The sequence below is a fragment of the Pteropus alecto genome, unplaced genomic scaffold (assembly GCF_000325575.1).
Source record: "Pteropus alecto unplaced genomic scaffold, ASM32557v1 scaffold156, whole genome shotgun sequence".
NCBI classification, from domain to species: Eukaryota; Metazoa; Chordata; class Mammalia; order Chiroptera; family Pteropodidae; genus Pteropus; species Pteropus alecto.
The window spans coordinates 1,539,268-1,555,507 of NW_006437746.1; the positions used below are offsets into that span (position 1 = coordinate 1,539,268).

General features: G+C 46.4%; 1 protein-coding gene across 6 annotated transcripts in view; it reads left to right on the forward strand.

Moving 5' to 3' along the window:
- The window catches only part of TRAK1 (trafficking kinesin protein 1), a 165,032-nt gene continuing 148,792 nt past the window's right edge, over positions 1-16,240 (forward strand). For 5 of the 6 annotated variants that reach the window (XM_025048957.1, XM_025048960.1, XM_025048961.1 and 2 more), the window contains exon 1: positions 1-108. The gene's annotated coding sequence lies outside the window, so the exon portion shown is untranslated. Of the gene's footprint in view, positions 109-136; positions 386-16,240 lie in introns of those variants that run through there. The other variant, XM_025048958.1, reaches the window with a different exon arrangement.

The following is a 16,240-nucleotide window of genomic DNA, read 5'->3' on the forward strand; positions in this document are numbered from 1 at the left end:
GACAACGAGGAGGCGGTGGCCAGGAGAGCCGAGCGCCGGGGCAGCTCCGCGCCTCAGGCCCCCGGGACCGCGCCTGCCCCGCGGCCGCGCTCCGTGCGCCTCTCGCCGGTAAGCCCGGGTCCGCTTACCCTTGCTTCGGGCACATCGGGCCCAGGGGCTGCTTGGGGAAGGACACCGGTGATTTGGGAGTGTGGGCGCGTGGTGTGGTGGCGCCGGCAGCCCCTCTCCTGCACTGGCCGCACCTGCAGGAGGCCCTCGGGGGCCCAGAAAGATGCCTAGAGGGCATCGCGTTGGTCACGCCGTGTGGCCTGGATTCCGGGCTCCCGCAGTCCGAGGTGACAGTGTGGTGACCTTCAGAGAGCCCCGAGCTGAACCACGCGAGAGCGTGAGTAGCACCCCGATTCCCACTCACCCGCACAACTAATGTGAATGACATCTGAACGTGTCTGGGACCGGACAGATGGCTTTTAGGACCCCCCTCCCGCACTTTCTATTCTGAGAGTGAACACGTTCACGTTGTCACTTTTTCGACATGCGTTTTCGAATTCGTTTCGAATCCCCAAGGTCAGCCTCTTGTAGGTGAAAACAAATGTAATAACATGCATTGTTTCATTTTTTGGTAAGGTCGTGTTTAGGGAAGCACATCGAAAGCCCAGGGTTTGGCGCTGGATGTCCCCTACCCATTGAGCTTCCGTGTTTTAGAACTTTTCGCTGCACTTGTCCAGAAACCGAAATCCACGTCCACTCTCAGCGCCCCCTCAGTCTGACTATTTAGGCTTCTGACTTTTATTTAAGTTAGTTCCCCCCTCCCCCGCCCCCATATGCTTAACTTAATTGCTTCAAACAAATGTGTAAACGTTGTAACGGTTGTCTGCAAGTTTGTAGACAGGATGGGTACTTTTTTCCTGGACTTCTTTTGGTTATCTGTGGCAGGGGGTGACAGACACCACAGGGAAACAAGCTAGGAACAGAGCCCTTTATGGTTTCCAACTACGAGAGCTGCAGAGAGGGAGGGATGTGGCCAGACTGAGCAATGCCCAGCTTTGAGCAGTCTGCACTGGGAAGGGTCTCCCAGTGGAGGGTGACAGGTTTGGAATTGGACCTGGAGTGACAGATGGCGCTATTCTCTTTTGGTTTGGAAGGGTCACTCTCGAGTGCCCTTTGCTGTTTGACCCCAGCCTTACCACGGAGATGCCCAGACAAGTGTGGACTGAGCCACCTGGAAAGCTGAGCCAGTCTCAGGATGCTGAGCTAGGTTAGAAAGCCATGTCCAGGGGCAGCAGGTTTGGTGAGCGTTGGGTTTCAGCTTGGCCCGAGCACTAGCCATTTCCTGTTCGATGCCCCAGGGACCTGTGAGATTTGGTTTCCCACCCCCAGCTCTCCCTGGAGAGTATTTCCATCCTGGCTATGTTGCTTATGCTCCTTCTAAAAGGACACCGGCCTTGGAGTGGGAAACGTGGATTCAAATTCCAGCTCCTTTCTCTTTAAGGCTGTATGACCTTATTTAACCTCTCTGACCTGGCTTTCCCCTCTCCTGGATCGTCCCCCACCTAAGAACAAAAATAAACCTCATTGGACTGGTGTGAGGATGAGAGGGTTTTTTAAATGAAAGTGTCAGTAGAAGTTTGACTAAATGACCTGAAAGGGTTTTCAGGTCTCCTCGCACCGTGACTAGGTTTGTGACTTGGTGAGCTTTTTGAGACCCAACAGGAATAATAAAGCAGATATAAAATAGTAATTATTATCTTATAGGTTTATTGTGAGGGTCAAATCAGGCCACGTAAAAAGGCTTTGAAAATACAAGAGCATCACTTGATTTGAAACAGATTCCTAAACTTTCTCTTTTTTTTTCATTTCCAAGTTAACAGCATCTTAGTGTTTGCCATCGGATGTGGACTTTCTTCCCATCATTGCGTTGTGAGCCCCTGCCTCTGACCTTGCACATAGTAGGTCTCTGTAATTGTTAGGTGTGTCTGGGCTCCCCATCTAAACCTCGTGCTCCTAGTGTGGGAGAACAGACCTTGGGCTTCCTCTGCTCCATCAGCTGTCCGTGTTTTCATAAACATGATTGTTCTGTTGCTCCGAGCAGCTTGAAAGACAGCCAAGGAGGGCAGGCATGCAGGTGGCCACTTTTCCTACAAGGGGAAGTTCTTTTTTTTTGCCTCTTTAGGACTTAGTTGAGAAAGGAATTGAAGCTGACTGGGAGTTATGAACCAAGCCTTTCATCTGGGCTACAGTTTAACACTATATGGTAGGAAGTCTAATAATGTTACAGTGACCAGCCTCTTCAAATAGATAATGATTACATGAGCCTTGGTTTTGAGGATGGACCTGATCTACTTAACTCACCTGTACTTGGTATGCATCATGACTTTTGTGGGGGAGGACAAAGGGATGCTCCTTTTAGGAAATGAAGGTGTTGGGGCGAGAACGGTCCTTAGCTTTTATTTTATAGTCCTGGGCATCTGTTGAATGGGTCTTCTGGTTCCTCCCCTCTTTTTTCTCTTTTGAACAAATGTTCCCTATTCTGACTTTCCTTCTTATTTGGTGTATCCAAATGGAGGCCACCTGCAGTGTCGAAAAGTTCGAAGTTTTAGCAGAGGAAGAGTAAATAATAGTAATGTATAGATCTGGATGCCTCTGAGCTACATATAATCGTAAATGATGTGCAGCTGCTTAAAGAAAGGCTTTGACACGTGTCTTAAGAGCTGTGTGGCATTATTCATTGAGAAGCTCAATTATGTGTTTGTTAATAGTGCACCTGAGGTGGAAAGGGGTGGGAGGGGATGGAAGGTGAGCTCTTAAAATCCTTCTTTGGGCTTCTTGTCCTGCATTCCAGGAAGGGCTGCTCCTGGCCTCACCTGGTTAGAGGTGAGATCTTTTCCTGGAAGCACTGTAAATCTCTTTGGTGAAGTCTGGCAAATGGTGACTTTTCAGGAAGACTAGCAAGTGGTGACGGCTTTTGGGCATCTTTTGGTTTCCATGTCTCAAGCTGGGAAATGGATTATATTGATGCTTCTTAAACTTGTCCAATAGGAACCCTGGAAAGGGGGCTTGGGGAGTTCAGCCTGAGGTTTCTAGCACTTTTCAGTGTTAGTTCAATGATGCCTTTGATGAAGAATAGAACACAGGATTCATTTCGTTTTGTTTTAATATAAAAATAATTAAATTGCTGCTTTGAGTCCGAAAGCACTCAAGAAAGATGCACCTTATTTTCCCTGGGGCCCTGGGAGCTCCCCGCAGCTTAAGTATGTGTACCCCAGTATGAGAATCTTGGAGTTGGATTATTTCTAGTGTCGCTTCTAGTCCCAGACTTGATGAAATGCCAGGACATTTAAAAGCAGAACATATTCTCCTTCCTGGAGGAAATAGATTTTGTACTAATATTAGAAAAGGATGCTCTAGTACCGAAGGAAATAGGTATATTAATAAATTAAAGGACTACCAGGATATAAATTATCTGGATTCGGATGTTAAAGGTATTCAGGGGACTTTGACTTTTTTTTTTTAAGAATTAATTGAAAATAACCAGAACATGTGAATTAAGTGGTTTGTCTTTTTCTGAAAAGCTTCCCTTTAGTACACACTGCTTAATGACTAGACTTAGTTACTAGATAGCGCGATTACGTTGATTTAAAAAATGTTGCCGTCTCCTGACTTGTATTCACACAAATTAGCTATTAGCAAATCTTACGTTTGATTACATAGATGCAAGTTGATTTATGTCACTTAAAATGGATATTCATTAGAATAGGGATGTGGGATTTTATTTTTCCTTCTCCAGATTTGGAGAGAGAAAAACATTCAGGCTTATGGAAAACCATAGGATTTTAGAAGTTTTCCATCAGTTTCTCCGGTTGTTTTGGTAATATCAACAAGTCCTTCCAGGCAGGTTTTTTGTTTGTTTGTTTTGTTTTGTTTTGTTTTGTTTTGTTTTGTTTTGTTTTAACATCAACAGCAAATGCTGTAGGACTGGGTTTTTTTGATGGTCGCATTCTGAGAGCTCTCAGTTTTTAAGTTTTGCGGAGTGGAGGAGGCATGATCTAGTGCATGCTTGCCTCCTTTTATTATGGGCCTTATCAAATAATTTCCAGTTTGGGATGTGGTCAGAAACACGAAATGTCTCCCTAGAATGTTGGAAATGGTTTGGCTTCACTTGTATTATTGACTCATGAATCTGAACCAGGAGGAGCTGGAGAGCAGAGTGCAGAAGCCATCCTTGAATTTCTGTTTGTCTGAGGGCCACTGGCTGGGAAATGATTCCTGGGGAGTGAGGAAGAAACACTTTTTTGACCTGTAGGAGCACGTGTTGTTCTCAGGGTGGTGAGAAGGTCAGGGAGTGAGTGGCTGCAGACGGCTGGGCTGGGCTGTTTATGCCAAAGTGACTAAGGATCCAGATTCATGGTGGAACCAAGTGACCATAGCCTGGGCAGGAGGATGGTGGTGGGAAGAGGGCGATGCTCGTGAGAGGGACTTCCTGACTGTTGCTCTTTCTGCCTGAGTTGTGGTCCCTGCTGTCATGGCTCCAGCTGATGGCAGGAGGAAGAGGCCTTGCTGCTCCAAGTGTGGGTGGGCCTGCAGCATCTGCACACCTGGGAGCGAGCTAGTTAGACCTGCAGCATCTCAGGCTCCCACACCCTTGCTCCTGCCCTACTTGGGAGAATTGGTGTTCAAGTTGGAGTCACCCTTTTGTCCCCCACTGAAAGGAAGGGGACTAGGGTGTCTCTGTAAGATTGCTGAACCCATTCCCTCCCCAGCACCCACCTCTTTCTTTTCTTAAATTGTGTGCAGTGAACTGTAAAGTGCGATGTGAGGGCTCGGGTGGGTGCGTGGGGGAGGGAGGGACACCTGTCATTCTAAATCAGTAGTAAGGAAAAGCAGTCTGGAATCCAGCCAGCCATGCCCCAACAGACACCTAAAACATTGGGTGATGTTTTGCGTTCTTAAAAATATGCCAGAGTAGTGATTAGGCAGTGATCCCCAAATTCTAGCTGAGTAGTTGAAGCATCTACCCACCTATCCACTCGCCTACTCTCTGTTGAACAAATCCTGTGCGCTGTGAATACGAGAGATCACAGGGTAGACAGAGCGACGGAATGGAAGCTGGATAGGAAGGAAGTGGATCTGACTCAGGTGTAGGTCACCTCTTCCTCACCCTCCCTTCCTCCCTCCTGCTTTCCTGGCCGGGTGCAGAGCTGTCAGCCTGCCTTGCTCTTTCTGCCACCTCATGTGGGGGTGGGGGCAGGTAACCTACCTTTGCCAGATTCTTTTTTTTGGAGGTGGGGGGGTGAGAGGAGAGGCAGAGTTGCCCAAGTCACTTAGTTTGAGAGAGGAAAGGACATCTCTAATGCCGTTACCATTATTTATTTCTTTAAAAAAAATAGTAAAATATATATAACATAAAATTTCCCATTTTAGACTGTACAGTTTTGTGGCATTTAGTACATTCACATTGTTGTGCAAATATCACCACCATCCGTCTCCAGAACTTTTTCATCTTCCCCAACTGATACTCTGTGTTGATCAAACACTAACCCCCCATTCCCCGCTCCCCTCAGCAGCTAGCAGCCACCATCCTACTTTCTGTCTCTCTGAATTTGATGACTCTAAGAGCCTCAAGTAAGAGGAACCATACAATGTTTGTCTTTTTCTATCTGGCTCATTTCACTTAGTATAATATCTTCAAGTTTCACTTATGTTGTAGCGTGTGTCAGAATTACATTCCTTTTTAGGGCTGAATAATATTGCACTGTGTGTAGTACCAGTTTATTTATTCATCCTTTGGTGGACACTTGGGTTACTTCAGCCTTTTGGCTATTGTGAATAATGCTGCTATGAACATGGGTGTACAAATATCCGTTTGAGTCCTTGCTTTCACTTCTTTTGGGTCTGTACCCACAAGTTGGGGGACTCAAGAGGATCACAGTTAAAAGCCACCTCGATAAGACAACATTACATTTTGTGATTCTGAATGCAAGGTTCTAAGAATAAATTATATTTTCCTGTTGGACTTTGGGAGTGTTCGGTGGTCTGACATCTGCAGAGGTCTAGCAGAACAGTTATAACATCAAGGGCCATTTTTAAATTATTATTATTATTATAGAAGAGTCCAAAGATATGGGCCTTGGCTGCAGTGTAAAATTTCAAACCTGGGAAGAAAATAGGAGGTTTACTTAAACTGAAGGGACAGGCGGATTCTTGTCATGTTACAAACTTGGAATTGGTATTTTTTTTTACTGAGAGATTACAAACACCAAACAAACAAAAAAAACTCCAAACCTATGATTTAGGAAGAGCAGTGTAATGATTTAGAGGAGACGTGAGACAGCCGGAAAATGAGCAATTTGTTATACGCGTGACTCACCGGTGCTGTGTCTGTGAGTGTTTCATTGAGGTGCGGAATTTCTCAGATAATTGTTTTACCGGCTTCCACAGTAGAGAAGAAAAGAGTGTCATCCAGACAGTGGGTATTTCCTTTTAACCTTGGCATCTAGAATATGTTTTAAATAAAATGCTGAATACTGTGGGAATTGTACAGGTCTGTTTTATGTACCTGAGCAGGGTGCAGCCTTTTTTCTTTTCATTTGTTAAAAAAGAAACCTTCTAGATTTAACAAGCTGTCTGGATACACTGTAGCACACTATTGACATGTTTGAAACCATGTTCCTTTATTTTTCCTTTTTAAGATTGATACTTTGTCAGTGTTGGATGCAGCAAGGAATTCCTGTTTGTGACAGCCAGTTCCTGAATCATTACCTTATACGATAACTTCATGTGGTTACTAAGAGGATTACATGAATTGATATGGATGCCTTGTTCAGAGTAAGCATTTTGTGTCAGCTGTCATTAATGTTATCGAACTACTTGTGATCAATTCATCCACAAATAATTTCGGAACACCTAGTGGCATGTGCTGGCCTTCATATTTTTGGTGCTAAAAAGAGTAGTAGCCCCCGTGACCTAAGGCGTGATGTGGTCTATGATTTTTGCTCACATGACAACTAACTCTCCTCCTTTGCAGAGAAAGAGTTAACTTTGCAAGGATTCCGAGGCATTAGAAATCCCTTTGGACTTGATATTTGGACACAAATATCAAGGCATTTCCAAGGTCTCTTGTGGTTTAAGTGTAGTTTGGTCTTAAATATTTGAGAAGATGTCTTTCCGTTTGAGAAAACAAACGGTATTCTTACTGTTACAATAGCAGATATGTATGATAAGCAAATCATTGAGAAAATAGACTAAAATGTTGACTGACGCAGTAGATGTGTTTATACTGTACTTGGAAGGTAGGAAAATAGTTTGTAATATTAAAAGAGGAATTACAAGAGCAATGTCTTAGCAATTATTGAATGTTCCCTGAAAAACTTGTAGCTGGGATAAGTCTCTTGATTCTAGAAGGGAAGTGATACTCGTATGTAAGGGGATAAAGAAAATAAATATTCCTGGGAGTCTGGTTATCTTATAATCAGACCTTTATCCTGTGTGGCATACTGAATTCTCTGTTTGGCAAGTGGCAGCCTGCCAGAGAATGATCGGCATAATCAAGTCTGAGAATTTCCTGAAGTTACTCCACATTTGGTCACTAGGATGGAAAAGGGATGCACTTTATAGACTTTCCAAAGAGAAGGCCCATGGCAGGGGGGCAAGGGTGTCATTAGGAGAGGTGCTGGCTTCACCTTGTGCCCATATCAGCGTGTGGTCCCAGCCTCATCCACTTCCAGGGTGAATGAGACCTGCAGTGGAAGCTCTGGCTTTATTCGGGGTGAGAGAGGGTTGGGACTTCAGCTGGGGTAGTAAGTGATCCTGTGGATGGAAAGAAGTGAATTCCTTTGCATGATGGGAAGGAGATAAGGCATGCTCTTTGAAGCGGTGATGGTGAGGAGAGGAAGGGGCAGAGTCAAGGATGAGGCTGAGACTTCCCAATTGAATTAGCATATCTCAGTTTCGCAGGGGTGAGGACCCGGAGGATCCTGTTTTGAATGTGCTGTGTTTGATGTGCTTGTGAAGTTTCCAAGTGGAGAAGTTTAGGGCAGTGGGACATCTGCACTTGACTCTTGGAAGAGAGATCCAAGGGTGAGGTACGGGTTTGAGGCACATCTTGTGTAGACAGTAGTGACATCCTGTGTAGAAGAAGTCACAGAAGATGACCCCCAGGCCGCCAATACCTGTCCATGACCTGGTAGGAACCGGGCCACACAGCAGGAGGTGAGCAAAGCTTCATCTGTATCTGCAGCCGCTCCCCAGTGCTAGCATCACCGCCTCAGCTCCACCTCAGATCATCGGGCATTAGATTCTCATAGGAGCTCTGGTCCCTGGTGCCAAAAAGGTTGGGGACCACTGATTTAGAACACGCACCCACACCTCCTAGTAGATGATCCTTCAGGCAGCTGTTGTCTATTATATCCCAGTCTTTGGGATAGTTAATAAAGCCTGGGTATTTATCCTTTTTTCCTCGACCCACCAGGATGTATCTTTACTGTCATGACTTGGGCGAAGTGACCGAGGCACTTGCGTAAGCTACAAAATTTAAGGGGGCGGGAGAAACCATTGCCAAAAAGTTTAAGTAATCAAAATCGATACTATTTTAGTGCAATACTAAAAAAATTTAATGCAAAAATATCTATGATGAACAAATATCCAATTCCTTAATGAAGACAGAATTGGCATTACTGAATTTTCCTTTTGCATCCAGCTTCAGTATGCCTTGGCAAGGCACCGTTACGGGCCCGAAGAAGGAGCCAGGAGGATTCTCCAAGATAGAACTGTAGACTTGACGTGGATGTATAACCTAAAAAGAGTAAAAGTGAAAGAACAAGGTTGATAGATAAAGACTGAAATAGAAATTGATCAGGTTACTGCTTTCAGCATTTTCTGAATGGAAACAGTTGCCGTGTCTTGGAAAAGATTCTTCTCAGTACATTAAACATTCCAACAACAGGGAATATCGTGTAAGCGTGCTCATGGTCCTTAAAATACTGTAATTGTTCCTTAAGTTTTTGTGAAGTTTGCGGTGGCGTTTTAACTTATGGCAAGAGTGGCATTTGGTGTTATAACTCACAACAGGAAATTGCCAAGGCTCAGATAACTTATTCACGGCATTAACAAGGTATAAAAACACTGTCTTTAGTGTGTAACATTGTTTAGCAGTAAAAAAAAGTTAATGATTGCCCACCTTTTAGCAATCATGCGATTGCTACTGATATAATTACCTGGTAGGCAGGGGTAGAATCTAGCGATTTCCTAGCCTGGTTGCTGCATGCTTACAGACACTTCCGTGCCGTTGTATGTTACCAAGCCCCGTTTCTGAAATGTGGCCTCCTTTGTCTTTTTCTGGTGAATAAGCCCCATGTGTCATGTCCATTTGGCTCTTCCTTGTGGTCAGGATGTGTTGCCCGGACTAAGAGAGAGAGAGATCCCAGATTTTTCAGCTCCTCTTCCAATTGCTGTGGATGCAGTATCCGTGCCAAACTGGAGTCCCCTCTCCGTCACTTTCCGTTAGGCATTCCGTGCCCCCCCCGCCCCCCCAAAAAAGCTGAAGTCCTTCCCCTTTCTCAGGCTTGCTCTTTGAAGTGCAGTTTCTTTTAAAAGGGTAATGCAATGGAAATTCGTTTCAAAAAATTATACCAGAAAGGGTTAAAGCTTCCCAACTTTGTAAAAGCCCACTCCTTTGTCCACCTCCCCCGCCCCTTTTCAATTCTGCTATGCACAGTTTCTGCCCAGCAACAGGCAGTGGGCAGTGGGGAAGTCAAGCCGGGCTGACAGCCTCCCCGTCAGAGACTGTCCTCCCCAGGCTGTGAGTCACCAGGGCTCTTGGACGGGCCTGTGCCCTGCACCTTGGCAGCAGGGCACACGTGGTGGCATACTGGCCTTTCGTTGTATATGGAAAGAGTTTCATTAGGAGTTCCATTTCTTTAATAAATGTGGGGCGGTTCAGATCATTTGTTGGGGTTAGTTTGGGTGAGTTGTATATTTCAAGGAGTTTGTCCGTTTCATCGAAGCTGTTGAGTTTATTGGCATAACTATTATCCTTTCAGTGTCCGGAAGATCTGTAGTGATGGCCCCATCTATTATTTTTGCTATTTGCCTTTCATGTTAAGAACGTTCTCTGTTCAAAGGAACCGCTGGATCGGAGTAATTTAATTCAGGAAAATGGGTGGGAGTGGTTTCAGGGAAGGGAGAATGAAGGCCATGAGGAACTAAAGCCTGAACGTGGGGGAGGGCAGAGGGGCTGGGGCCTGACCCAGGGGATGGGGCCTCCTCTCTCAGGAGGAGCTGCTGGGGAAGGAGTGATCACATGGGTGGTGAGCTCATTAGGCTGGGGACACCAGCTGTGCTATTCTTAGGGCTGTTAAAGTCCTCTGGCAGATGTTCTTCGGCAGAGTTCCAGGCTTGTTCACTTCCCACATATGGCATAATACGGTACATGGAAAAAGAGCCACCGCTAACAAACAGCTTTTCCACGAAGCACATCACGACGTTTTTCCCATGAACTTTTCCCTTTTCTTTCTCTCTCTGTTCTTTTCTCTCTCTCTGCCGTTCCTTCTCTTCCTCCGCTCCCTCTCTGTTTTGCTCTGTGCCTTTTCCCCTTTGTCTCTCCATCTTTCTCTGTTTTTCTCTCTCTCTCCGTTCTCTCCCCCCCATCTCTCTTTCTCTCTCTCTCTCTCCCTTTGGTGTTTCTCTCACCCCCTCATCCTTCCCTCCCTCCCTCCCTCCCACCCATACTTCCTTTTTTTTCTCCCTTGAGGCCCTTTTTATTTAAACCCCAGTGGAACTAGAAAAGAACATAGTGGGACCTGAAGAAAGTTTGCCCATTTTAGGTTAACAATGAACCTCGGCGTTTCGTAGGCAATATAAGGAGTGCAGGTAAGTCTGAGGGTGATCGGACCCTGGAGATCGTTTGGACAGACCGCCTGTATTAAATGACATCGTTAGCTTGTGCCTTTTTCACTGCTGTGGCGTGGTGGGGGCTGTCGGGCCATTGTAACCCTAACAGTCTGATGAGCTGGCCAGGGACAGGGTGATTTCTGTTTATTTTTACACATTCGTTTGCGCGTTTGTAGTTGGTTTGGCTGATGAGCTCTCTTGCCACTGTCATCCTGGATCTCATTGATCAACTTCTATCAATAAGCTTCCATGTGGCCCTTCCCTCTCCCCTCATTTTTATAGTAACCCACATCTTGTGATCACAAGGTACCATCAATATCAGATTGATTTATTGTTCTAGGAGACTGAATTTCTGTAAGATATGTGCTGTTACATGATACAACCTCAGCGATAGTCTTTAAAGCCCAGAGTAACACAAGCTTCATTATAGAAGTTTCCTGCTGTTTATTTTGATATCGTTCCCTTAATTTTGTAGCTGTGACACAAAATCATATTTTTATTTCAAAAACAATGAAATAGTCCATGGATACGTTAGTGTCATTTCTTACTCTAATAACGGCAATAACTGCCAAAAGTAGTTTGAGAAAAGCTTCTATCACCTGAGCATTTTTCTTCAAAAGAAAGTAAAGGTAACAATTTTAGAAAAAATTCTTATTTTGGATTTTAAAAACGATTTCGTTCTAAAAAAGATTTTTGAGAAGTCCAAAACCCAAGCTATAGAGTGAAATCATGAGAGGAGAGAGAGTGAACTGGACGACTAATCACGTTGATTTCTCTGCTAATTCAGACACTGGGAAAGGAAAACGGGCAGCCTTTTTTCACTGCCCTAACTTTTCCTGAAGAAGAGGAATGATTCAGTAGGAAGCCTTTTCTCACGGCAGCTGCCCCGGCTCTTACAGACGGGTAGGTGTGGGTGCCGGAGCTCCAGGCTATGGGGCAGTGTGTGTACATACCACATCCCGATGTGTTTGCTGAGTGGTTTACGCTTATTCCAGAAACATGGTTGGTTCTGATTTTATAGGTGTACAGCAGGTAAGAGTGACCTATGGTGGGAGTTGGGGCATTCTTAGCAGAACGCGGAGCTCGAGATCTATCCAGAAGAGTGATTGCTAAGTGTGTGTTGAGCGGCTTCCCTGGGCCAGCCGCTGAGGCATGACAGCAAATGGTCCAGGTCTGGGGGCAGGAGAGAGAGACGCAAACAAGTAAACAGATGTAGGATGTAATGCCTGGTCGTGACTTGGGGTGATAGATAGAGAGTAGCTGCAAAGTCGTGTTTAGGGAGGCTGCGGGTGAGCCGACACCTACTAATGGGGGTGAGGGTGGTGGGGGCGATGAGCCTTGGGAAATATGGAGGCAGAACATCCTAGGCAAAGCAAACAGCAAGTGTCCCAGACCTCTGCCAGAAAGCCAGTGTGGCTGAAGCCCAGGGAGCCCCTGGGGAAGTGGACACGGATAAGGGGGATGGTCAGGGCGCGCCTGCATCCCACCGGCCTGCCAGACAGTGGTCAGGGGTTGAGATTTTAATCTGAGTGTGATTGGAAGGAAGGTACTGAAGGGTGCTGAGCAGGGGCCTGACCGGCATCGATTTAAGCCGCGGGCGAGCCGACACCTACTAATGGGGGTGAGGGTGGTGGGGGCGATGAGCCTTGGGAAATATGGAGGCAGAACATCCTAGGCAAAGCAAACATCAAGTGTCCCAGACCTCTGCCAGAAGCCCAGGGAGCCCCTGGGGAAGTGGACATGGATAAGGGGGATGGTCAGGGCGCGCCTGCATCCTACTGGCCTGCCAGACAGTGGTCAGGGGTTGAGATTTTAATCTGAGTGTGATTGGAAGGAAGGTACTGAAGGATGCTGAGCAGGGGCGTGACAGGCATCGATTTACTTTTTTCTCGGATTCCCCCAGCTGCTGTGCCAACAGCCCCTGGGTGTGGGAGCAGGAGCAGGAGCAGGGAGAGTAGAGAGGGTTTTGTGCAGGGCAGGCCCGGGGAGAGCGGTGACAACTCAGGGCCAGTCGAAGGGTGTGGTGTGTGCTGAGTGCTGGCTCCGGACACCTGGCCGCGGATGTGAGGAGCCTGGCAAAGAAAAGTCTAGGCTGTGCTTAGATCTCACATACATCCTACATAGAACGTTTAACATCAGAAAGCATTTACAGATTTTAAAAGTCTTGGCGTTACAAATCATTACGTGTAATTTGTTGGTCCAATAGTTAGTAGGGGACTGCTGAGGTTAAAGTTTTCTCAATACCAAAGAAATAACTGGAGAGCTGAAAGGTGAGACAGACCAGAATGCTATTTTCTTTTACAGTTGAGAAATGGCTTCTCGGCAGAAGAAGGTGAATCTCAAACTTCATCCCAAATCTATGAGCATGAAGTAACCACTGAACAAACCGAAAATAGAAAAAAGGACAGCGTGCCTCAGAGCACAGTATCAATAATCATTGATTATGGTTAACCGCTTAGTGATATGAATTTTCAAAATTGAAAAATTTCCGAACATTCTTAAAGTGATGCGATAATATTTTCTTAGTGCATGTGGCAAATTTGCCCAGTCCGTGTCCACGTTCGAAATGTACTATTTAAAAAATGCTTCTCTTAGAAATCAGAGTGGGGTTGTTGGAGGTGCGTTTCCCGTTTCCTCACGTTGGGGATGATGGCGTTTTCCCCCAGGGAGGATCAGAATCTCAGGGACCGGGAGATGATGCAAAAGGCACTGATCCAAAGTTTATCATTCCCACTCCTGCTCATCTCAACAATCTGAGGTGATTTCCCTCCCCGCAAAGCTGCTGGCCCTGAGGCATGGTCTGGGGGAGAAAATCTGAGCTGAGAGGTGTCAGGGGGAAGGGTGGGGCAGGGGAGGCCGGGGTACGGGGTTCAGCTCCTCCACCCTCAGGCTTGGAGGGACCGATGGAGCAGTTTCCCTGGAACGGCGTATGCTGATGCTCAGGTGGGTCTGAGACTGAAGTTGTTGGCAGAGAATCTGGAGGGTGCCTTCTCTTGGAATCCAGAGTATTTGAGGAAACAGAGAGTCATGCTGTTTCTGGTAGAGTATGGTAAGAATAATCAACATGAGAGCTGGGCTTATTCTGGGAGTGCAGTAAGTGGCCATGAGTGGGCATGTCGGGTTATTTCAGAATGTGCCGTAGATAGTAGATACTTCCAGGCAGTGGCCCCAGAGCTTGCGTGTGCAGCACAGAGGGGCTGCCCATTGCCCCGCGCTGTTGATGGCCAGGTGTGTCTTGCCAAGTATGGTGTGAAGCTCCAGGATGTGGCTCAAATTCACCTGAGAAGACTTCTTCCAACCTCCAAAACTCTTCTAGGCCTTTCCACTATGACTTTTTGAGGACAGAGAGTCATGACAGAAACAGCACGACTCTCTGTCCTCAAATACATCTGAAAAAAATAACTACCAAATTATTAAACTAAATTAATGCTGATGGCCACCTCACATATTCATGTTGGCTACAAGACTATTAAACTGTTTTATTTCCTCACGGGTTTTTTTGTTGTTGTTGTTGTTTTTTGGTCACCCTAGGAGTGCAGCACCAATATTTTTAACTCCCTTAAGCAGGTGTGGTAGGTCCCTGTCATTTTTAAAATGAAACTTGATTGTCCTTGGAATTGAAACACTGGCTGCTTTGTTTGGAAATGTGGGAAGGAAGGGATTTTTCCTGTTACAGAACGATCAAGTCAGCTTTTTTAGAAATGTAAATTCTGGGCTCTGGTTTCCTTAAAAACTGATGTTTTGGTATGATGTGTGAGTTCTGGAACGATTAGCACATCACATTCCAGGCTCTTTTTAATGGGCTCTGGGTAATTACTGTGGCCTTCATCTTAGCCAGCCCAGTAAGCCATTCAGGAGGACAGCGGAGCTTATTAGCCAGCAGCAGGCTGCCCCGACCCCTCCTCCTTGGAGATGGAGTGAGGGGCAATTAGAGAGTCCCTGCATGGGGACAAGTGATTGCTGAGGCATGAATAATGCAATCTACCCTGCCTGTCCGCGCAGGGGGTGTTGCTGAGCCTTTTGGTGTTTGGAAACCTAAACTGCGAATTCTGGATCCAGCATGGTTAGGCTCTGTGACCTTGGAAAAGTTCTTAGCCAGTGAACTTCAGTTTTCCCAACTATAGGATAAGACTGCGTAGCGTGATTGTGGGGGTTTAATATGATGACGTATAGAAAGGTTTCTCTCGTTCGTTGGCAGCATGTAGCAGGATGAGCGAAGGGAGACTCTGAGTGTCATTCCTTGGGGGCTGGGGTATAAATCATCATCTCTTTCCTCCTCCTACTTCTAGTCTCTGGAAGACTGAAGCGTTTCACTCAAGGTCTCCTTCCCCTTACCTATTTCTGCATCATTCTGGATTCCGATGACTCACCTAGTACTTTGATCATCTCCTTTTCAGTGATGGCTTTTCTGTCCTGCTTCACCCACCTCCCCGGTCACAGCCTGGACTGTGTCATTTCATGGAGTTGATCTGTTCCACCTCTGACATCTGAAGCACGACCACCCCGCTCTCTGAAATCCAGTCCTTCCAGCCCTTCTCACACATTCCCTGCCCCATCCGGGTTCCTGGCGTGTCCCTCTCCACTCCGTCTTGCCACCACTGAGCACCTGTGGTCCTTCCTTTGCACCACCTGGCAGAACTCTGCCTTCTGGGAGCTGCTGGAGAAATAATCACCTGTTACCCAGCATGACGATGACCTTGTAAAGCAACTTCCACTGAGTCGTAGGCAATGCCCACTGCTTCTTTTACGTCTCCTTAGGCTACTTTCTCTCTCTGCCTTTTGCAGAGTGACTGTTCTGAGCTTTCCTTTTCTTTCTCAAACTCCTTTCCCCTTGCCCTTAGTAGATACTCCTCACAGAACGAACTGGAGCCAGCAGAAGTGCCGCCTCCCAACCCTCACGTCCAGATGTTAAGTGCCTTTCTTTTGTCCCACCTCCCGTTAAGTGAAGGAGGGACCCTCTTCCTGCCGGAGGCTGATTTGCTTCATGCGGTTGGATCCCAGCCGCTCCCACCTACTCCGGAGTGGTGCTTGGTCATTCAGCCTTTCTTCCTGTCTCTTCAGCTGTGTCCTGTCTGTGGACTCCAGGCCACCACTCTGTAACATACTCTGTTCTCTCCTGTCTGTCTAGACATCTCCCCTGAGCCGTAACCCTTTTACCCCCTCCAGTGCCAGTGTCACTGAAATGTCCTCTGCCTCCTGTCCCTGGCCCTATCGCCATCAGGCACCTGAGCCCATTATTCCACTGCCAGTAGCACAGTGAACTTGGTGCTAAGTCCAGGGCACACCTTCTGGTCTTGGCATCCTGACCTTTGACAGCACAGCCTGCATCACTTGCGTCCTTTCCGTCCTAAAATGC